The 24,085-nt window shown below is 40.1% G+C and overlaps 1 protein-coding gene across 11 annotated transcripts in view; it reads left to right on the top strand.

Annotated features, from left to right (window-relative positions):
• ADD3 (adducin 3) overlaps positions 1-24,085 on the top strand; it is a 184,008-nt gene that overhangs the window by 5,293 nt on the left and 154,630 nt on the right. For 3 of the 11 annotated variants that reach the window (XM_074959385.1, XM_074959381.1, XM_074959380.1), the window contains exon 2: positions 9,446-9,514. The exons of the other annotated variants lie outside the window; for them this stretch is intronic. The gene's annotated coding sequence lies outside the window, so the exon portion shown is untranslated. The remainder of the gene's footprint in view (positions 1-9,445; positions 9,515-24,085) is intronic. 11 annotated transcript variants of the gene reach the window in all.

The following is a 24,085-nucleotide window of genomic DNA, read 5'->3' as shown; positions in this document are numbered from 1 at the left end:
CTCCCCATCATTCAGTCCTGGGAGCTAGTTACCCTAAAATCCAGCTGGGATGCATGTTCTGGGTGTATTTTTTGGGGGGGGGGTGGATGTTTGGGTGAGAAGGATGGCTTTTGGAGGAGGGAGAGGAGAGAAGTGGGGCTTTATGGCTCATCCAAATTTAGTTCAAAACATTGGCTCACAACCCCACTGGGTTCAAAATTAATGTGATGGTTTGTGGGTAATCATCTTCGGGCGGGTGGAATTGTTTCTGGGGCTGTTGCAAGATGTTGCAGTTTGGATGAGGAAATCCTAAATAAAAAGGAGGTATCTAAATGTCTGAAACATACCTAACAAGCTTCCTTTGTGTTCCTTTATAAAATAATCTAAAGTCTGTTCCCTCCTGTTTCTTCCCAATTCATAGATTCATAGAATATCAGAGTTGGAAGGGACCTCAGGAGGTCATCTAGTCCAACCCCCTACAATTGAGTGTTTATGTTTGGATAGATCTAATGCAAGCATGTTGTGTTTACATGTATGTGTGCATCCTGCTGGGGCTGTTGGGCTTGGGGCTATGTAAATAAGTGGACTGAAGGGATTACTTGATGCCACCAGTATTTAGGGGAAAAGAGCATATCACTGTGAATTGGATGATCTAGGGTCCCTTGCACCCTCTGTAATTGTAAAACCTTTGCTCGCTCTATTGTTTCCATAAGTATAAGAACCTAGTAGTTGCCCATGGGCCAGAGCCATCACTTTCACAGGTGTGAATGAATCATTTCCCATCCATATTCAGAAAAGAAGTGGTATTCATGTCGGTCCTTCCCCCCCATTCTTGTTAGGCTGAGTAATATGATAGAGGTTGAAATGCAGTTGTTACTTTCATAGATATGAGTGTTACAGGGCTAATGTGGAACTTTATCTCAGTGAGGGTGTTTTCCTAGAGAGGAGCTGATGATGGAAGCGTCTTTCTCTTTACGGCAGTGCTGATCTAAAAAAAATGTAGGATTTAAATAAAATGTCATCTCTGTTTGGAAAAATGTAGTATCAATATGTTGAGGGTCTTTAAGCTACAGTGATGGGAAACTTTGGAGAGCTTGTAGGTCTGTATCTAGGAGAAACTTTTCTAAACCTATGTTCAAAGTGAGTAATAGTTCTTATTACTTAAACTTAGCAGCAACTTTTTCATTGGCATGGATACAGAGATCTTAAAAATTCTATTCTATTATATATAGGTTCTTATACTCTGCACCATAGTATCTGAATGGCTTCCAGTAATGCATTAAGTGATGTGACTAACATCTGTCATGTACGGTTCATTCTCCCTTATCCCCTCCCCAGGGGAAGAACTGTGTATGTAGAGCAGTGTTTTGGTAGGGTTTGGAGTCTCATTTATTTTTAAACAGAAGGAAAGGTCGAAGTGTGCCTGACATTTGGAATGCAAGGTCGCGAGGTTTTCGATGGTCCTTAGTTTCTGTAGGAGTTTGTTCCACAGTCTCGGCTTGGACCCCAAGAAAGCTCTGTCTCCTCCAGGCCAGAAGTTTCACTGTGCCTGAGGAGTGGATATATCAGCTATGGTTTTCATTGCAGAGCTCTAGGCAATCTTCTAAATATGTTGGGACCACCAGCCTATTGATTACGTTTGAATACAAGTATGGAGACTTGAACTTGACCAGAGATTCTATGGGAAGCTACTCTAGAGCTCTCCTAAACTAGGAACTGAATTGGCCAGCTGTGGCTATGTATCTTTAACCAAAGGAGACTGAATAGTTTACAACTATGGTGCAAAATGCTTTCCTCTACCTACTAGCATCATGTTGTCATACTCAACTCTAGCTTCTACCAGCTTTTTCTTCATCTGTGATCTGATCTTGTCCAAGCACCGGACTATCTTGGTGGTAGTGCTATGGTTGTGTGGGGTGAAACAAAGGTAAAGCTCTATGTAATCCACATAGTGCTGGTACTGTAGTTTATGGCATTTTACCTGTGTCCCTTGTGGATGGATATAATTGTTGAACAGGACTGAAGAGCGAATTGATCCTTGTGGGACTTGACAAGTGAAGGGTCTAGTGGCAGAGGCATAGTGATCCATCACGATTCTTGGATTTAAATTATTTTAGTATATTCTGCTGGACCTCTGCCACCTCTCTTAAGTAGGACAACAGTTTCTTATGGTCAACAGGGTTGAGTGCTGTAGAAAGGGGAAGCCATTCATTTTCATCCTCCTGGACATCATCCGTTAACAGCAGGAGATCATCCTTCAGTGCCACTAAAGCTGTTTCTCTCCCATGTCCTAGCATGAATCCGGATTTGTGCCAGGCGTAGCATATTGACTTCAACTAGATAAGCTTGTACAGTGGAGTCGCATCTTATGCGCGGGTTAGGTTCTAAAGTCAGCGCATAAGGCGAAAATCGGGTATAGTCAAAAAGAGAGAGACGGAAGAATGAAAGAATAAAAAAGGGAGAAAGACAACTTCAGCGTCGTTATGTGCAAACCAGAGTGCCTCAGGATGGCCAGGAGCATTGTCTATGATCAGTAACACTTTAAAATCAAGTCCTTTCTCTTTGAGGTACCTCTTGAGCTCCGGAATGAAACACTTGTGGAACCAATTCAGAAATAATGGTGCCGTCACTCAAGCCTTTTTATTTGATTGCCAGAACACAGGCAGGAGATATTTGTTCTTGCCTTTTAGGGCATGGGGATTGGCAGCCCTGTAGAGCAAGTCCAGCTTTCTTAAATGCCCAGCTGCATAGCCACAAGACAGCACAGTCACATGGTCTTTAGGTGCCCTGAAGCCAGGGGCTTGTCTTTCTGATTTTTGAAGTGTAAGTGCAGTTGGACATTTTTTTCCAGAAGAGCCTAGTCTCGTCAGCATTAAAAGCTTGTTCCAGAAGATATCCCTTTTCGTCTATGATTTTCTTTACTTGTTCGGGGTAGGCTTTTGCTGCCTCTTCTTTGGCAGATGCAGTTTCACCAGTAGTCTGCACATTTTTGAGGTTGAAGCAGTTTCTAAAACTGTTAAGCCAACCTTGGCCGGCTTTGAATTCCTTCTCATCGGAAGGCTGTCCATCTTCAGCAAGAGGTTTGAACAGCGCGTAGAGGCTAAGAGCCTTTTCTCGCAACGCGTTGCCATCAATAGGCACACGTTTATGATTCATGTCTTCCAGCCATAAGTTTAATACCTTTTCAGTCTTCACTAAAGTCTTATCACGCACCTGGCTCATCACCTTAGCAGTTATTGGAGCACTTGATGCCACGGCTTGATGAATTTCTCTCTCTCAAATCTTGATGGCACGGATGCTAGATTCGTTGCGGCCATATTTACATGCTATGTTGGAGACTGACGTACCATCTCTCAATAAGTCCAACACAGTCAGTTTTTCCTCCAGCATTGGAACAGATGACTGTTTCTTTGGTTGAGCACCAGATGAGGTAGTTGGCTTGCGTTTAGGGGCCATGTTGTACGAAAAATAAGTATCTTTAAACAATAGAATCACACTCAGTGCGGCGAGATGCTCACCAGATCGGTGGGCAGCGATCGATCCAATGGGGGGCAACTTATTGCGTCTAGTCTAGACATGATAAATCGACCCCTCGAGTGCTCTCCCGTTGACTCCTGTACAGTACTCTACCGCCGCGAGTTACTGTTTTTTCTTTTTTTTTTTTTTTTCCTGCCGAGCTCATATAGTTGAATTCACGAAAGTTAAATGTACGTATGATGCAACTCCACTGTAGTTGGCCTTTGGCTTGATCCTCGGAGCTTGCTCAGAAATTAGTCTGATCCTGGGCAGTAGCTAGCTAGAACTGAGGTGTCCAGGTGAGTTTGCATGTTTGAAGGCAGAAAGGAAGATTCTTTTTCTAAATGAGGCATTGGCTATTTCAGCCACAAGTGTCATTGATTGCTCATGACCTTTTCACCTGTTAGGGTATTCACAGGTCTTGGGTTGAGACGCCGTTAGTGTGTCCAGTATTTCACAAGGAATGAAAGTACCGGACTTGGAGAATGCAGACAGGTTGGTTGCTGGCTGATAGGCGGAGTGAAGCCATGCTGTTTGAAAAGCCTTTCTCTGTGTGTGTGATCTGATCAGTGAAGTAGGATGATGGATTCTGTTGTGGCCTGTAGGTGCTCCAGTTTCATGAACCGGTTTATCACCGTAGGATAGCTCCTTAGGTGGGATTTGGCAGCTTCAGTGGAGTGATAGGAAGGTTCTGTTGGTGGCTGTAATACTGTCTCAGCACAGGCTTTGAGAAATTTATATTTTATCCTGTCTGTTTCAGCCTTTGATTTCTGCCATCAGTCCTTGAGTTTCTGACCCCCTCTCTTCACCTGGTGCAGCGTGTCAGAAAACCAAGGAGATCTATATGGGAGATGGTGAGGGAGGGGCTATTTGGGGGGGGGCAGTGTATTGATGGTCGAGGCTAGTGTAAGTGATGATGATTCACTAGATCCTTGATTCTTTGTCCTACAGGCAGAGTTCTTGCTGTACTTTAGCATGCTTTGGAATTTGATGAGTGGCTAAGAGTCTTCATGGTCTAATCAGAGTCATTGGTCTTGTTGCCTCGGAGGTCGGAGAGCTCCGACTACTGTTTTAATGAGGTGATACGGTGAGTCCAAGACCGCGTCCTCTGTTGACATTTAATCCAAAAACCAGGTCCAGACTGTGACTGGCTACGTTGGCTGGAGCAGAGGTAACCCATGAAAGTTATAGGGAGGCAGTAGAGTTTTTGCATCTGCAGTATTGTTTGTGTGAACGTTGAAATCTCCTAGGATGATGAGCCTGGGATATTACCTTGTCAGCTATGGAAATGAATCGGGGAGCCCCTTTATGAACCCTTTAGTCTTTGGTGTTCTGTAAATGAGCACAGAATCTTAGCTATGGTTCTGTTTCTGTTGTTCATTCAAATGTATCCACTGAACTTGTCTTACCTGAGGCACCTCTTTTGGATGTTTGAAGAGAAGATGAGTGCAGTGATTCTTGCCTTTTCTGAGTCAGTGATAGGCTGAGCAGCCCAATACTACTCAATAGTCATGAATTAGCACAATGATTCTAGCCTTGAATTGCAAATGATGCAGGGGAAACTATTTTAAATCCAGATGTAGTCACTGATTTTTAAAAAAAAATATATATTTCATTAGTGGATTTTTCCTAAAAGCTTTCTTAAACAAAATGAAAATTTTTGTCTTAACCTACCCAGCCATGACTCATTTCCATTGAATCCAGCCTTTAAATGTACGTGTGACTCACCTGCTGGTGCATCCTCTGTTGGCTGGGCATGGTGTAGCATGCTTTCCTGTTTTAGCACACCCTGCTGACTGATAGCCCTTCCAGCCATGCGGTGGTCTGCTGCTTCTTGCAAATTGGTCTTCTCTCTGGGTGTCAGAGTTCCACCCCCCCTCCTAGTGTATCAATAGTCCAACAAATAGTAGTCTGTCAACTTCACATTGGCCCTTCAGTCTGAGTCTGGGCTCATTAGTCCTTACCCCCATGGTACTGGGGGGTGTGTGTGAATGTGGTTTTTGCTCAACCTTTCTTGGTAGGGGAACCCAGGGCTTCCCTCTCCACTATCTTCTGATCCAGGGAACCTTGGAGAAGCAGTCAAGGCCTGACTACACCAACCCCATCTGCCTCCCCAGACCACTTTCTACCTTGCTGTTTCTTGGACTTTTGCCTTAGCCTATTTGTGGGCTCCCTTAGCCTCTTCCAGAGCTGCTTAGCATTTTCTGCTATCCAGCTGGTTCTGCTGGAGGGCTGTTTTCTCCACTCACCTCACAAGATAGCCCCTACTCAGCAGGAGTCTTCTGCTCTCTGTATGTCCCTCCATCAATGTAAAGAATCCTGGGTGTAGTTGAGTGAGGCTGATTGTGGCCACAGGCTCTCATTAACCTCTTCAGGCCTAGTGTGAGGTTGGTACACCCCATCACAAAATTGTTCAGTTTTGTGTAGCAGAAGATGATAGGGTTAAGATAGTGCCTTATATCTCAAGGTACACTACAAATTTCAGATATACAGGAATCATTTCAGATACCAATGAAATATAACCACTTCTGGAGGAGAATGTTAAATAGCTGCAGTATTACACAACACCACTACATAACCGCGTAGAGCAGAAAATGGAGAAATCTATCCATTTGAATTTACAAAGGAAATTAGGGTCCCAGTCCTACAAACTGACCAAGTGGCCAGACTTGAGGCTATCACAGAGCTTTCCTGCTGCATCAGCGTTTTCCTTGCATTATGTTTTGTAATGTCGGTTGCCTTATAAACAAAACAATGTGTTTGCTATATAATTTGGCACAAAGTAATGAATAAAAGCTATATGATGACTCCTAGGGAATGAGAATTTATGACTTGAACCATTAATGTGCTTCGAGTAACCACTGTGGCATATGGTCTTGGTTGTGTATCTACTTCTTACAGTAACTTTCAGATAAATGGCATGTAGAGGAAATGCTTCCATTCCTGCCTCTTTCCCCCCCCCCCCCCCCATTTCAGATGCACTAGTATTGTATGTTGCCTAACCTCTAATGAAAGTGTAAAGTGGTGTTTGTTTTAAAATATGTCTCTAATTACCTTACTCATGTGTTTTTTATGAACAGTTTGTGGCTTGGGTTACTAGTTAGCTGTGAAAAGATTATTAAACAGGAAAATGCTTAGAGGCTAATAGCTTCCCCCCACCCCCATTTAAAAACATTAACTCTTATTCTTGTACTAACTTCTCAGTTTATACTTGAAAGTTTCAACCTGTTTGGGTACTAGGGTTGGATTTCCCCCTACTCCTCCTCATACCTTCACAATTCAGTATCTTCCACTTAATCAGAATAAAGAAAAGGAGGACTTGTGACACCTTAGAGACTAACAAATTTATTTGAGCATAAGCTTTCGTGAGCTACAGCTCACTTCATTGGATGCATTCGAATAGTGTGCATAGTGATGCATACTATTATTTATTACATGCTCTTTGTGATATAGGTCAGAGGCCAGCCAGTTCTGGGACTCGTGGTAAATGCTGTACAGATTTATGGTAAATGACTGTCCCTGCCCCCAAAGAGTTTACAATCTAAATGCGGTTGCATGTGTATTTCCCTTATAAATGGTACGGTGACTACCTTGTAACTCTCAAAGTTGTACTCTTTTGGTTCAAATTTGGTATGCTTGCTCTTTAGCAGGAAGGGGTTTCTTTTAAGTTTAATCAAAAACAGTCAAGCCCTTTTTCAATATAAAGTGGTCTGGAAAATGCTTATTGTCCTTTGCAGAAAAATACTTTTGAATTTAACAGCCCTACCATATCAGTGGAAGTTCACAGAAACTTGAGATTTGGTAGTGATATAAACCCTAGGATGTAGATTTGCCTTTTCTTGGTCTGGGGATGATTTTGCCAGATTATAAAAGCCTATAAATGTTTCATTTATATTCATTGTTACTCTTAATATTTGACATCATTCAATCTCCCAAAGTTTCTTGGCAGTGTGTATACATATGTATATAATGCACAAAATATGATGTGTACGGTTGCTCTAAGCATAACATGCCTAACACACAACCACCAAAGCAAAGAAATAATAATAAAAAAAAAAATTTAAGGCATCTAACATGACATAATTTATTCCTCCAACCAGACTCTCTCACTTTACCACTAGAATAACCACCATGCAGCATGAACAATAAACTGTAGCAGTAACTCTGTTCTAGTAGGGATGCCAGCCTTCCAGCATCCCGTATCCCAAACTGCCTGCCACCATAAACAGCCAGATTTCTCCTAGCCTTCTCCTCTGTTTTGCACTATTCTGGAAAATTACACTTACACATGTTTGTGAATCACACTTACACATGCCTGAACGCCGCCCGAGTAAGGTATGTTCTAGTCATGAATGCTCTCATGGAGCTCCTGGTCTCTGACAAACCAGCAGTTACTTCAGAGGGGACCACGGTCACTTTGAAATTGTTCAGTGGGCTCAGGAGCTTTGCTCAGGAGCCCGCAGAGGGTCTAGGTGAAGCTGTTTAACCCATTCAGTGACACATCTCCTAATCTAGTTGAACGGTTTCCCATAGATCCTGGTGGTCTTCAGCAAAACAATACTGTGTTGAAGAACCTGGTCTCATGGACTGAAACTATTCAGACGATTCAGGAGCACTAGTGAACTCGCTGAATAGTTTCACTAAGCTCCTGGACAACGATGAGCCAACGGTAGCTGCTTCGTAGAAGATGTAGGTTGTCGTCATAAATCATAATCTCCCTCAGCTAAGTGTGACACAAACCAAGTTGTGATGTAAAAACCTAATTATTTTGTTAATTATTCCATAACCCAAGAGAATCCACCAAATTCTCACAATGTACTTTTTTTTTTTTTTTGTAACTCTCTACAGTTTGCGGTTTTTAAATTAATGGGGCTCAAAAATTTTGAGACTCAGAATGTGAACTTCTGGGAGGCCAATTTGTAATTGACTAGAATGCAAACTAATTAACCAATTTAAAAAAAAAACTTCAGAAAATGCAAGCTTTACTCAGAGAAAGTGGTAGAGATTTGGGGGGCAGATATTCTGTGGGTTTTTTTGTTTTTTCATACAGAGAGCTTGAACTTCTGCTTTAAATGCAAAACTGAACATAAATTTAAATAGGGTGATGCGTTGGCACTGCCATAACAGGAAAAAAACTCTGTTGAATAGATGATATTTTGGTCTAACGAGGTCTTCGATGGTTCTTTCCACAGGGACGACCTGACCATGTGCAGCTATCTACAGTGGGTGATCCCAGCATAAGCCCAATCTACCAAAAGGGGGCAGAGGCAGGGGTGGCTCTGCCCTTGGTGGGCCTTCTTAAGTTTCTCCAGATAGGTGATCAAAATGAAAGTCACAAACATTAATGTATTCAGGGATACTCCCTCCCTGTGACTCCAGCAAAGGGGGGGGGGGGGGACAGTGAGTCTACAGTGCTGCCTATGATTCAGCTCCAACATGGGGGGAGGTGGGGTGGGTTGTGGAAGTTGCTCTGGCTGGGTTTCTGAGTCAGGGTCAGTGTCCATCTTTTCCTGGTAGTCCGTTGTACTGTCCTCAGGGTCTGGGTGAAGGTCTCGTGGGTAGGAGTTGGGAGGCAGAGCCAGCTCTACCACGAGGGCCTCTCTGGCACCTTCTGTGTCCAGTGGGATCTATACACCCCATCACACTTGGGATTCTGCTGAATGCACACGTGTTTAATAAAGTAGAGTGAAATTTCAGGTTTAATGGGTATTATAGTGGTGCTCAGAGGGTCCAGTCAAGATTGAAGGCTCCATTGTGTTAGATGCTATACAAGCCCTGTAGAGCTTACAGTCGATCAAAACCATGCTGCACGGTTCTAGAAGCAGATGTGGTTCTTTGGGATTTCATATAGCAAGAATCCTCAAATGCATCTTTTGACTTGAGTGTATACACACACAGAGACAACGTTCTTCAAGTGATTTAAAATCTGTTATTTTCCTAAATCTTGCAGGATGGAATTCAGAAAGTTCACTGTCTACAATATTTGCCTATCTAACTGCCGAAGATATACTCTCCAAAGGTGACTCTAAAATAAAATTATCATACAGAAATTCATGCTGTCTTCTATTCTCCATTATGTAATCTCTGTCCCCATCAAAAATTTAAAATGATTTTTAGGGTATGAAAGAATATATCTTTTCTATTTGATGGATATTATGGTGAATACAAGTTAGAATTCTTGCTGGCCTGCTGATGGTACGGATTGAATATTTAAAATTTGTTGTTAGTCTTTTATACTTGATGCATGGCTGGCTTGGCATTCAAAGAAGGTATTCATATTCTATGTTAAATATCTTTAAAAGACTGAAAGAGCACAGTTAAAATGCTTTGCAGATCTCTCCAAATATGTGCTTAGTTGGAACAAAGAAAATTCAGTTTCTAAGACTGAAGGCCAAATGTCCAAAGTACATCATTCTAGTAAAATTTTTATTATTTTTTTGTAATAAAAAAGGACAGTTAACTCGAGCAACTGATTACAAAAAACTATATCCAGATGTCATGTGTTTTCTTCTGCAATAATAGGCAGTGCTGTGCTTTTGAAAAACAATTGGTAAGAGACAGGCCAAAGTACGCCTATAGCCAGCAAAACATGTTTTGAGTTTTTTCTGATCAACATAATCAAACATCAAATAATAAACTAAACATTTGAGGGAGGGGAGCAGGGAGGAATCAGCAAGTATATCAGTTTTTTATTTTATTTTTGAAAATCGTAACTTCTTTTATATTATCTTCAGTGCATTCATGTTGCTGGGCTCCAGATAACATGATGAAGAGATACCTTTTGAAATAAAAGACATGCTATTTAGATCCCAAATAAAAGCTTCCTGGTGAGGTTTTGCAGGATGTGGGGTTTTTGTTGTGTATTTAAATAGTGTTCTATGATGTTGTGTACCTGAACACAGCAATATAGTGCTAGCATGAGAGAAGCATGAATCAAAACTGACTAGAAATAATATTTGAAACTAAACAGTGTAGCTTTCTTGTCCAAGCAGAATGAAGTGTAAATTATAAACAGCATAAAGTAAATTCAGTTTTTAAAAGTCTAAGGTTTTGGTGTTACACTATTCAGATCTAAGATTCTTCCTGTATCCTTAAACAGGTGGCATAGTGGGAACGTGGATTCAGTTTTTACATCCATTATCTTCTGAGCCAACATACTTGAAAAAACTGAAATGTTTGATTCTGTTCTTCTCTTTCCGCTTAATGTTGACATTTTTGTTGTGTTTTGCTTAAAGCTATGGTACTACTATAAATATTGGTCTGCTACTAATTAAAGTAATTTAATCACTAGGGGAAGTTAAATTCATTGTGTCAGGTAATATCTGATCTAGCTCATAAGAGAAAATATAGCCTGCAGCTTTGCATATATGTGTTATGACACCATTCTTTTTCCAAACTGACAATACTGGTTGCTGTAAGTCTGTAGTACTACTTACACAATAATCCACCTTTGTAATATAAATCTAATGTTGTTGCCATTCCCGGGAGTAAAATTGAATTTCACCGACTCCCATCTCTACCTGTGCCAACAAAGGTTTTGTTTAAGTATACATGCAAACAATAAGGCTCTTTCATACAAGGTGACCTTTGATATATTTTTGCCTTGAGATATCACTGGGACATGTTGTAAAGATTTTAGTTACAGCCCCCACTTAACTATACCGTGCCAGTGGCTAGCTGTCAAAACTTGTTTGAAGATGACAGTAAAACGTTTTATTTGCCTATTAAGGTTATGTAGAGGTCATTTGTTACTTTTTTTTTCTCCCTATAGTATACACGGAGCTCCCATTGATGCTAATGGTTATAACATGAAATATACCTGACCAGGTTCATAATTACAGAAAATACATGGGTTCAAAGTACAGAACTGGCAGGTGCAATATTTGTATATCTTTTTAGACTGATCTGCTTATTGATTAACATGGGGAAATGTGTATGATGCCTATATTTTAAATGAAAAGCTGTCAAGGGTGACGTAGCACAAAATGCAACCCTTCCATTCCCATCTCTAACTCCCTTTCCTTTTCCCCCATTGTCCCCCAGTAAAAGAAACTAAACATAATCCTATTTTTTGTTCCAGAAACTTATTTGCTCTCAGGAACAGAATGGGCAAAGAGAAACTTGCAAATGAGATTCACAATGTCAATAAATCCCAGATTATTTTTTTAAGTTGCCCATTTTAATGCTGGAATTTCAGCAGTGCTAAAGCCCTTCGTTGAAAGGGCTGTTAAAGGTTTTTGTATCCTCATTGGAGACGGAAAGGTTTATTTTACCCAGTTTATTTTAAAAAATATTGGTTCTACCAATCTTTAGACTATACCTCTGAAGTTGCTACCATAAGTCCCCATCCTGAAATCAGATACACACAGGCGCAAGGGTCTACCTGCATAGATAAGATTGTAGGACTGGGATATAGTTTGTGAGTATAAGAATGTAAAGAGATCAGTTGCTTAACTGTAATAAAGATTGAGTCCTTTGTGAAACCCAGCCAAAATATGGAAAGAGTCATTGCTACGTGTAGTTTGGTAGATTTTTTCAGGTAAGAAGGGCTTCCAAAAATGGAAAGGCCTGGCCACTTATATGAGGCATGGAGATGTAATATGGCAACTGTTTGGTTAAAGTTGTTCTTGGTACAGGACGCTGACAGAAAAGCTATTTTGGTGGTGGTAGAAGCACTTTTTGGTGGGTCCATATGGATAAAAGATCCCCCCCTCCCCCAATGCAGAGGCGGTTTATTTGATTTCCCCATCGCTTGAAAATGCAGCATGGTGGCAGGCTTATCAGAGTAGTTACTTTAGGACAAATGTGACACTGGTGAATCTATGAAGGTTTGAGATTACTAGAGGAAAATCCACAAGGAGATGCATGGCAGCTTTCAGGAGGCTGAAAGAGAGATGGCACTTTCTTGCAGAGTTTGAAAAGCCAATTCTGCTCTCTGAGTTTGTCAGAGTTTGGAGAGTTCATTCCTTTGGAGCACTGGGAATTTAAGGGGAAAGTGTGAGAGAAGTTTTGGTTCTCCTCCCAAATACCAGGACTGGCTGGGCAAGAGGATATTCAGGGACTGAAGAACCTATATGTATTGGCACCAATGTGGGTGGAAGATAAGGAGTGGTAAAGCTGCCATTTCTGTAGTAGTAAGTGTTAGAGCATGTATAGTGGCTTTACTCCAGTCCTTTAGCGGTTGTATCTTTTAATGGTTGGTTTTTTGTTTTGTTTTGTTTTTGTTTGAAGTTTTCTGTATTTCTAAAGGACTTGAACCAGGAATAGGATCTGAAATATATTTTATGTGTATTCTGGAAAATGTTTGGTTTACTTGTGGTCCTCCGCGGCGCTGCCCCCCCACATTGGAGAGTGAAGTTTTTTCTATAGAAAAGGAGCTACAGTAAACTTTCTCTGGGGTAAGAACACCATCCGCAGTGAAGAAGTCCATCAAAATTTTTCTAACTGTTCCATTCATTCAAGTCTGTCTGTACAGGATCTCCGCTCATCCTGGTTAGTATGAGGGCAGGTAATAGCACCAGAAAGTGGCAGTAAAAAAATCGGTCCCTTCTTACTATGAAATACTGTAGAATTGAAGTGTGTTCGTTATTATCAAAACTGTATAGCTTGTTAGTGATCCTGCGTTTCTTGAAAGTTCTCCCTGAGTAGATGGCAGAATCAGACCCACATCTGACTGTTACTTTGCGTGCTTGATATCTTCATTTATGTGTTTTGCCTTGAAATTTTGTGTCTGGTTACAGCCTGCTGACATTTGCTGCAATGACACTTCAGAATGCATTTGTGTTTGGAGATTATGGTGAGAGATATTGAGCTATAGCATGTGGATGAGCAGATTAATAGCTTGCATTAGAACTCCATCAGACACTTCAAACTGCACGGGAGTTAAATTGACATGAAGTTATAGATATACATTTTCAGAATCCAGCTACAGCTGAAATACAGACAAGTTTGATGTACATGAGTAGAAATTTTTTGCTTGGGTTATTTTTGGAGATGCAGACATAAAATACGAGACTCAAATGGCATATGAATGCATATACCAAAGTGTAATACTTTGTCTTTTGTCTGCATTATCCACATAATTGAAATCTTTCTTCTACAGCCCAAAGGGAAATCCATAGTGTAACTTCTTGGAAATAGCAGCAAAGAGTCCTGTGGCACCTTATAGACTAACAGATGTATTGGAGCATAAGCTTTCCTGGTTGAATACCCGCTTCGTCGGATGCATATAGTGGAAATTTCCAAAGGCAGGTATATTTATATATTGCATATTTATACCTGCCTCTGGAAATTTCCCCTCCCTCCCCGCACCTCCTGATCAGCTGTTTCATGGCATGCAGGAGGCTCTGGGGTGGGATGCGGGAAGAGCAAGGGCACTGCAGGCTCAGGGGAGGGGGCGGGAAGGGGTGGAGTGGGGGCAGGGCCTGTGGCAGAGCCAGGGGTTGAGCAGTGAGCACCCCCTGGCACGTTGGAAAATTGGCACCTGTAGCTCTAACCCTGGAGTCGGTGCCTATACAAGGAGCCACATATTAACCTCTGAAGAGCCGCATGTGGCTCCAGAGTCACAGGTTGGCCACCTCTGGCCTAGCGTATATTTGCTTCCTTTGCTATTTGTCTCTACTCCAAAGAGTGTATCAACTAAATTAAACATGATAAATGAATTAGGGTCATAAAAAACCAATTGGGCGAGTAGAACAGTGACTATCACATGGTTGCTCAATAAGGCATGTAGCTATCTTGTTGGCTCAGTGGTGTTTTTTTGGTTTTTTTAGGTGCACATGCACATGTGACTCTCTTGCTCTTCCTCTTGCCCCATTTATCATGTTCTTCCCCATCAGAGGAGATGGCAGGTTTGAGTGTTCATACATGCAGGAATAAGGAGCGCAACGTGAAGAACACCTCTTGGTGCAAATATATGAGGAACACTTTTTAATATACAGAGATCTGTCAACTCTTTGAGGTCAACTTACTGTTACAGCAAAATAGCTTTAACTTATTGAAACATTTGGTTTAAGTACAATGGTACTTCCCAACCTGGAGGCTGGTGAATTTTCTGTAGAAGAGTGGATTGTGGGTGGGGAGGGGGGACTGAGAAAGCTGCATCATGAGTATGTGTACTCCTCACTACTGGAAATGTAATCTCCGAGATGAGGATAAGGTAGCAGGTAGTTCTGTATTCTGTCCTTCCGTTGTGGCCAGCAGAGTGATAGCATTTCACATGCACAGGGCCACAGACTACATACTGGGCCAAACATTTCTTTTTTTCCCCACAGAACTCAGCTTGTTTACAAGCTGTGGAACCACCAATGGATGCCCCTCTTGAGCAGCATGTAGCTTTCTGGAACTTGAGGAAGTGAAGATGGGTATACAATTGATTGCCTTGTTAAATTTTCTTCCTGAAATAGCCCATTCTTTGCTTTCTTTACTTTATCTGTCTTTACCAGTGTACATAATTTATTTTTCCTTTTTGTAGATTTGTTTTTATTCTTTTTTTGAGCAATACATAGCACCAGGTCCTTTTCCCTTTCTGTTGCACACATTCATTTGTGAGAAGCACAGGCTAACTATTGCCGTAGCGAAACTTTGTTGCATCTTGGTAGCTGAGTGAGTCTTTGTCCACTGTGTAAAATGTATTCTGCAACATCTAGATAAAAATAATTTCTCTACTTTTTCCTTTGGTCTTAGGAATGGATGTGTAGTTCTTATTTATATAAAATTGGTTTAAAACAATGAAATGAGGTAAATTAGTACGCGTAACATTGTTGAAGACAGTGCTTTCCTATAATGTTAGTCTGATATCTCACTTTGCTTGAGTTCTGTATTCGCTAGGTGTTAGCATTTTGTCAGTAATGTTTTTTGTGTGAGTTCAGGAATCTGCTTCAGAGTAGCATACAACCAAAACTACTAATGGCATGTATGCTTCTGAAAGTAGTGAAAATCTCTCTTCTCTTCCCACCCAGACACTGATCCAAATAAAAGGAATAGAGGCTGGTAAATTTGGATTCTCCTATTGTTTAACACAATTTCTAGAGATGACAGACAGCTGTTAATTGTTTACTTTCCCCAAGTTAGGTCAGTTAGTCTCTGTGTATGTGGCGAATGACACTCCCAGTATTTATACTGAATGTATTATCTGCCCTATAAATAGACCTTCACATCATTCCCATTCCCATTGCCCCCAGATTTCCAATGTCTCTTTTCTAAAGTGGGAACCCCTTCAAGAAGGATGTGGTGATCATCTTGCAGGCATGAGGTGTGAATATTTTTTTATTGCTCCTTGTGAATTCATTGCATATGAAAAGTCCTGGAATATCAGTCCTAGAGACTTGTAATCCTTTATCTGCAGAACAGATAGAACATGGACAATGGCTTACCACTCATCAGCAATATACCTCAATTTTATTTCTGAAGAGACCATCCTAGGGTGGGGTAAAGTAATTCAGTATGCATGCTCATTCATTCCTTGCCATAGCTACCAAGTACCAATATTGGTATGATACAGACACTAATGTCCTAGGAATTGGATTTGAAATTACCTACCTTAAATTGCATACGTTGGTTTGTCTGAATGATGGTAATGACATTGTCCATTTCTGACTACACATGGATTTGAACTAGTGACCCTAGAAGTGAAAATGTCATGTAAATTTCTTAATAATTCTGTGTCATCCTCTCTCCTCCTGAGACAGTGGTTTTATTTGCTGTCCCAATGAGAATTTAGCAGAGTTTCTAGCCATATACTTGTAGCCAGTATAATTCACTATACACATTTCTAAAGCAAAAGACAGATATTAGGAGCATGAATATCTGCCACCAGTGCAGACAGTGGGTTTGCTGTTCTCACATGGTAGGTATTTAGAGATATTAATAATTCATAGATTGTAAAGCCAGAAGGAACAACTGTGATAATCTTGTATGACCTTGTAGCAGGGTGGTCACCTGCTTCAGCCTTAAAGGGCTTAAAACAGCCCAGGAGAGGGCTGTGGCTGGAAGCAAGCAGTTCCCAGGCTGATTGGGGGAAGCAGGCTCAGCTGTGGCCATGCTCCAATCAGGGCTCAGTTGGCCCTTATAAGAGGGCAGTGGACCAGGAGCAGACACTCTCACTCTCTGCCTTTAGAGGGAGAAGGGCCTGGCTGCTGGGGAGCGTACCAGAGTACCTGAGGTGCAGCAGGACTGGAGGAAGGTCAGAGGAGCTGGGGAGCTCCGGCCTGGAAACCCCCCAGGCTGCAGGCCTAGTGGAAGGCCAAATAGGTACTGGGGTTGCAGAGGGCAGCCAAAGGGGTAGGCAGAGGCAGCAAGTCCAAACCACCTCTGGCTGTGATGATTGGCTTATACACTGCAGTCCGCCCCAGTGTGCAGGGGATCAATGGTGACTGGCAGTAGCCAAAGACTGAGGTGAGGTGGGGATAGTGGGTGGGGGCTCCCTGGGGAGGGGAGACCCAGAGACTGGTGGGGGTATTTCCAGGGAGCAGCACCCTGGGTAAAAGGGGCACCGGGGTCCAGGAGGGATACAGGGGCCAGCGGCAAGCGGGGCACTGGCCTGCAGAGGGCGCTCCGGAGGCTGGGAGAGCTAATTCCCTGAGACCAGTAGGAGGCGCCGCAGGGGTGAGTCTCACGCCACTCCAGACCTCCTATATTACAGACCATAGAACTTCCCTGAATTAATTTCCATTTGAAATGGAGCATATCTTGTACTTAGCACCCAGATATCTTTCTTCTTTCCCTATCTCATCCAGCAGAAGGGCTTCCTTAGTTGGAAGAAAAAAAGATCTACTTCAGGTTAAGGTAGATCCTCTGCCCTAGAATGCGTTTGGATCAACATGGGGCTTATAAAGGGAAAAAAACAGAGGAGGAAAGGGAGAAAATGCTCCTCATGTTTCTCTAACTGCCTCTTTTCATCGTGAGCCCTTTCTGCTCTGTCCAGTATCGGTATTTATCACGCTTGTCTGGGCCTTCTCCAGTCAAACTACAAAAGCAGCTGCAACTGGCCACAGTGAGAGTGGTATGTTATATAGAGCAGTATAAACAAGTCATTGTCTGTACTGACTTTGCTAGTTCTTTTTATGTAGCCTATTGTAAAACTAAGCAAATATCTAGATAAATTGATGTACTCTCCTGAAGACCTCTGCATACTGTGGTTGAGAACCACTGACCTAGAAGGTTCCTAAATCTTCATTTATAAGTTCCTTTTGTTTCTGGAATATCCAACACCAGATCAAAAGTAAAAACTGGAAGGCGCTGATTAATTTTCACCTCATGTCAGCAGAAAGCTCTTGACTAATAGAATCAAAATATTGGTAATTATGGAAAATAGGCTTTATAAATGTGATAGCTAAAGGCTTTTTTGTCAGAAGTAAGGATGGCAATGGTGTTTGCTGTCAATTACATTCAACAAAAATTAATATGCTGTCAAAGAGCTAGTCTCTGAAACCTGCTGCTGAGGTGTCAATTTCTGATTGTGTTTCAGGGTCTCAAGAAGTTTCACTGTGTTGTATTATTTAGTTAGACTATACAGTCTTCAGTGTAGTTGCTTAAGGAACATTACCAAAATAATACTGGTTCAGTCAAACAAAAGATGCTTTAGTTAAATAGACTATGGCTGTGTCTTAAAAATAACAGCCTTGTCTGTGTCAGCACATTTTACAGCTTTGGACAATCTGCTACTGACTTCTAAAGGCAAGAGCTTCTGAAAATGGTTTTGTTTTGTCACATGTATTACCTACGGTAAGCATGAACTTGTTTTCTGTTGGTAAGCATTTGGCACTAGTTGAATCAAAAAGGCAGATTTTGAAAATTGACACTGGTTGACCCACAGTAGCTGAAATATGCCAAGAACTTGACTAGATTGTTATAGATGTGGCCTAAAAGAAAACAAGGAAATGCCAAATTATAAACTTAATATAGTGACTTAATACACTTTTGTTTACATATTGCTTTTTTTACATTAAATGAAAAAGGTTGATTTAATAGTCATTTTCTTTATGGCTAGGTATAAGAATTACTTGCATTCTTGAAAGCATAATACTGAAAGGAAGAGAGCATAATAAAATACAAGTTAAAAAGCAAATTTATTGCATGTTAACTAGCTAATTAACTTTAACACAGTGAAGCCTAACTTGAGTTTCAGGCAAATTGGTAGAGACTATAGTAAAAATAGAATTATCAGACAGATAGATGAACACAATATGTTGGAAGAGTCAACATGGTTTTTGTAAAGGGAAATCGTACCTCCCCAATCTATTAGACTTCTTTGAGGGAGTATATGTGGGCTTTCAGAGAGCCTTTGACAAGGTCCTTCACTAAAGGCTCTTAAGCAAAATAAGGAGTCATGAGATAAGAGGGAAGGTCCTCTCATGGATCAGTAACTAATTAAAAGGTAGGAATGAATGGTTAGTTTTGATAATAGAGAGAGGTAAATATTAGGGTTCCCAAGGATCTGAATGCTACTTATTTGTAATACAACATGGGAAACCCAAAACTGACTCTTTTCCATGTTGAACATAAACAAACCACTTTCAACTTAAGTAACCAAGAAATGTTGAATGTTCACAACTCTAATATTTGCCACACACTAACGATTATCCGGCTTCTTTGCCACTCTGTAAGTGGATTCACATTTATTTGATCTTATGTCTTTTTGTTTGGTATTTTTCTCTCCTTTTGTTCTCTGTTGCTTTCCACGGTCTTCCCCCACCCTACTGCTCTTCTTGACAGTGGCTATAGTACAGACACAATGTAGATAGCGAAGCTGCCTGAGCTGCTGGGTTTTTTTATGGCCATATGTTTATCTTTCTACTAGGGTGTGGGTGGTGGTAGACGGAGGGTAACGGTAGATAACAAATTTTCTCTAGGCATACTTAGTGTACTGTTTAAAATATTTTATTTTTAAATATTTATAAATAACTCTTCTGCATGAAAATTATTTTCTTTTTAAATTACATTTTGATATCTGTGTAATAGTACTGTTAAAGGGGTGACTGGCCTCTTTAAGGGGAATCAGGGCCCAATTTGTCTTCTCAAGGCCCACCTGGGGGTAACTGGCAGCCCAGGTGGCTATTCAATGGTTAATTGGTAAACAATTAAGGAAAAGATTAACTATCTTAACCAACCCTAAGATACTTTCAGGGAGAAGGTGTTTCTAGAGAAAAGGCTCTTACAGAGGGGAGGTGTGAGTGCCATAGGGCAGTGATCCACAAACTTTTGATGTCAGGTCCCTTCTTACCCGTAATGTAATCTGTCTGCAACCCTGGACTTGTTTTTTCAAATTGTCATACTTAACTGGTATTTATTTATGATCTTCTTGCTTTGTTCCTGAAATTTTGGGTTTACATTTCATTTTTATATCAAGCAGTAGTGTATTAAGGTCACTACTACGGAGTAGCTTTTTATCATCAAAAGTAGTTTTTCTTCTTGCCCAATGCAAATAGAATGTTTGGCTGCTGTTGGACTTTCCAGTAGTTTATTTTTAGCCATTCATTGACTTTGCTTTAAGTGTAGATTAAAACTGAAAGCAGTGCAAGTGCCTGCAGTAAATTATTGGGAAAGTCCAGTGGTAGCCAAATCTAGTATTACTCCCGTCAACTTATGTGGCATCATTGTATCATGTCTTTGCTTGTTCATTATACTCTAATTTCCATCTTACTTGGGAAGTCTCCCATGTAGATGCCCTAGGAGCAGTAAATTCAGCAGAGGGCATTCAAACTACAGTAATACCTCAGTTACGAACACCTTCAGAATGTAGACTGTTCAAAACTCTGAAATGTACATAACTCTGAACAAAACTTTATGGTGGTTCTTTCAAAAGTTTACAACTGAACATTGATTTAATACAGATTTGAATCTTTACTTTGCAGAAGAAAAATGCTGCTTTTTAACCATCTTAATTTAAATGAAATAAGTGCAGAAACAGTTTTCTTACCTTGTCAAATCTTTTTTAAACTTTCCCTTTATTTTTTTAGTAGTTTACGTTTAACACAGTATTGTACTGTATTTGCTTTTTTTATTTTGTCTCTCCTGCTGCCTGATTGCATACTTCCTGTTTCAAATGAGGTGTGTGATTGACTGGTCAGTTCGTAACTCTGGTGTTCATAAGTCTGAGATTCTGTTGTAGTCACAATGATTGCATGTAATTGAAGCCAGCCTACAGGATATGGCTATGTCTGAAGTCTTCATAAACTTACTCCCAGCATTCCATTTGCACTGGACAAGAAGAAATTATATATTCTAGAATAGCATTGCCTAGGAGTTCAGTTGCAATAGATTCCTGCTTTAGCTCTCATTTATTATAGATGTCAATAAGCCATTAAATCATCTCTTCCACTGTAGTAAAACAGTATCATATTCCAGTGAATGTTTTACGGTAAGGGTAGAAACGTATAGCTCATACTTCAGGGTGTAAACAGATTGTGGAGGGGATCAGTAAAGGGATGTTGGGTTTTTTTGTTTTACTTTTTCCTTATGTAAAAGCACAGCATTCCACAGTAGGCTAAGTGTAATCCCTTCCCTTCCCTCACCACCTTCCTTTGAAGCATGAGATTGGCCACTGCTGGACAAAGGAGGCTGGATCAGTTGTCTTTGTTTAAAATGTTTTGTGGCATTGCAGGAAAACTTGACTTGCTAAAGTGAATGTGTCTTCAGCCGCTGTGGTGGGGAAACATCAATTCCCAAGAGAACTTTTGAGACAAAGATTTTATGGGCCTAAACAGCTGTGAACTGGGATTGACTTCAACTAGATTTGAGTAGAGGATGTATGAATTTTAGAAGTACAGTAGGGCTGTTATACTTAAAATCACTGGTGCCTTTTTGTTCATCTATTTCTAATGTTCTTTAAATACCATCCAGAATTTCCCTTTGGGTACAACATTTCTCATGTTTAATCTTAATCCAAAAGAGGCTTTTGTGTGAATGTTTCAATAAGAACAAGTGTAATATCTTTGTAAAATGCATACATTCAAATCACAAATCCATCCTTTGCACAAAAGCCTTAGTGGTTTCCATCACTGAAAATTTTAGCCAGTGGTTTTGCTGATCCTTTCTTTTTTGGTTCGTGTCAAACTCCATAACTGCCTGCCCTAAAAAGTTGAAACTTTGAATGACTCAATCCTGCAATGATCACTGTGCAAGTGTGTGATTCTGCCTACATGGAAATCACTCTTGGAAGTGGGTCTGAGTTAAGAGAAGGCAGTATGGCGATAGGTAGGGCGGGGAGGGTAAGTATGAAGACAACATGTGGGTCACTTATGGTAGTGTCTGTGCTAATGGTTACACATTTTATATCTTTTTAACTTTTTAGATCTTTTTAAATTTGTAGTTCACCTCTTAAATTACGGTGTGATCCTGAAAACATGAGTAAATTAACTCATTTGAGTAGTCTCATTGATTTCAAATTAACAGATACTCTTAAATGTTTGCAGGATCTTGCCCTCTGCTAACAGTGGATGTGAATGTATTCTCAGGGCATAAATTAATTTAATATACTATTAACACAAACAAGATTTGGCTTTTATGTAGCTTTTAATAAACTTGGTTAAAGTGGTGCTGTATATTCTACACATCTTGATTAAATTGGTTTGTAAATATGGAACAGTAATTTCTCAGTCTTTCACTTGTACGAAGATGATGAGGTGTGTTCATTGTGCTTGTGGTCCGAGCATTGGGCTGGGATCCAGAATTCCTGAGTATGACAATGTCTTTCTTTGGCCAAGTCTTTCTTATGTCTCTGTGCAGCACCTGGCACAGTGGTGTCCTCATCCTTGATTTGGAGTCCTAGCCCCTACCATCAGAAAAGAAATAGGTTACTAAAATCCTGTGTCTCTATCCTTGTTTAGTATAATTCAGGTCAGTATAATACTTAACTACCTTGCATAGATGTTGAGGATTGAGTCACATGCATTTTTTTTGTTTGTTTTTTTGGAAGATGAGCATTATTTAAATGCTGAGTTATTTGCTTTCTCAAAATAAAAAGCTGCAGTGATTTAAATGGAATCTGCCAGTGCTCAGTACCTTTGCACATCAGAGTACTCTTAGTTACATGTCTAACTTTGGGCACCTAGGGTGAGATCCCTGGCCCCAGTAAAGTACAATAGGAGCGATGCCATTAGTGTTAATGTGGCCATGGTTTCACCCCTAAATTTCAATCTGATCCATTCCTTTGATTAAAAGAAGTCTTCTTCTAAAACTAGAAGTAGGCAAGCAAATCAAAGTTTGAGCTAGACTTACTGCCACTCTTCAGGGCAGGAATCATCCCTTTCTTTTGCTAGGTGCTTTCCAGATACACATTGGGGGTACTACTACAAACAAACAATAATTGCTAATTCTCATTTCTTGTTTGGCTCTACATTTCTGAATGAAGATGATTCATAATTGAATTGAACCAGACTTAATTTTTATTCATTATAGAGCCAGTAGCTGGGCAAAGTCGCTAGCCTACATCATGTGTCCTGGCTGCCCTATGGTGTGTTTTTATTTTTTTGTTTTGAAAAACTTAAGGCTTGAATAACTGCATTATTTAGGATTGGCATTATACTGACTAAACAGTCTGCCTCCGGCTTAAGTAACTCTCTTGCTTACAGACCTGAGACACATGCTTCCCTCAAAGATTTTTCTAGTTTGTTTGTTTTGTTTTGTTTTTTTTGTTCTAGTGTAAATTCTGCTTTTGAAAGCACATCTAAAATCAGTTCTCCTAGTCATGATTAAAATTAATTTGATTCTGCCACTAAAGCAAAGAATTCTTTAAAATATATACAACCTTCAGAATCTACTGGTGGTAGAACAAATGTGAAATAAATTTTAGTTGCCTATTAAAAATAGGTGTTGGGCGTTTAAAGGAACAATGGAAGAAAGTTATTGTTTGACTTTTTTCACAACTAAATATAGTTATACATCTACTGGCTCTAATTTTGAAGTATTCTCAAAACTAGGCTGTTGAAAGTTCAGGATGGGACTTTATATTCACCTAGAAAATTTCTTGTGGGATGAAGAGGTCTTTTTAGGACCATAGCAGTGGGAATCTTAGAAAAGAGGATTCCCTGTAGGGAAAATAATTCCTTACACAAATAGAGAAGAAAAGTCTCTGGTAATGATGATCAACAATACAGGGTCCAAATTTGATTAGTTTTTTTTTTTTTTTAAGACTGCGTGGTGTGACTTTAATCATTGTTAGCCTTTCAAATGTAAGACTGACCTTATTCTTCCAACTCATTTTTCTTCTAATTATTTTAATATTGGCCTTTTCTTCCTGGTGCTCATAAAAGTAATTTTTATGTAATTAAATTATTTAAAACATTTGCTTTGATCCTTAAAAGTAAAAAGCTGAACTTTCACAGCATGCTTAAGTGATTCATTTTAAAAAGATTACTTGATTTTCTTCTTTAAAGGCTCAAATAAAATATAATTGCTCTTGTTTTAACTGCTAAATTAGGTGATGTAGTTGTGGCAATTTACTGACTTAACTTGATTAAGATAATTGCAGCTAATAGAATAAATACTGGGCCAAGGCAGTAACCTCAAGAATACAACAATCTTCTCTCTCTTTTTTTTTTTTTAATTAAGCATTTAAAACTGTCTAATCCAATTTGGAAGTGCCCTGGTT

Source organism: Natator depressus, chromosome 7 (assembly GCF_965152275.1).
Source record: "Natator depressus isolate rNatDep1 chromosome 7, rNatDep2.hap1, whole genome shotgun sequence".
Classification (NCBI taxonomy): Eukaryota; Metazoa; Chordata; order Testudines; family Cheloniidae; genus Natator; species Natator depressus.
Note: the sequence above shows the minus strand (reverse complement) of the source record. Positions and strands in the feature narration are given on the sequence as shown.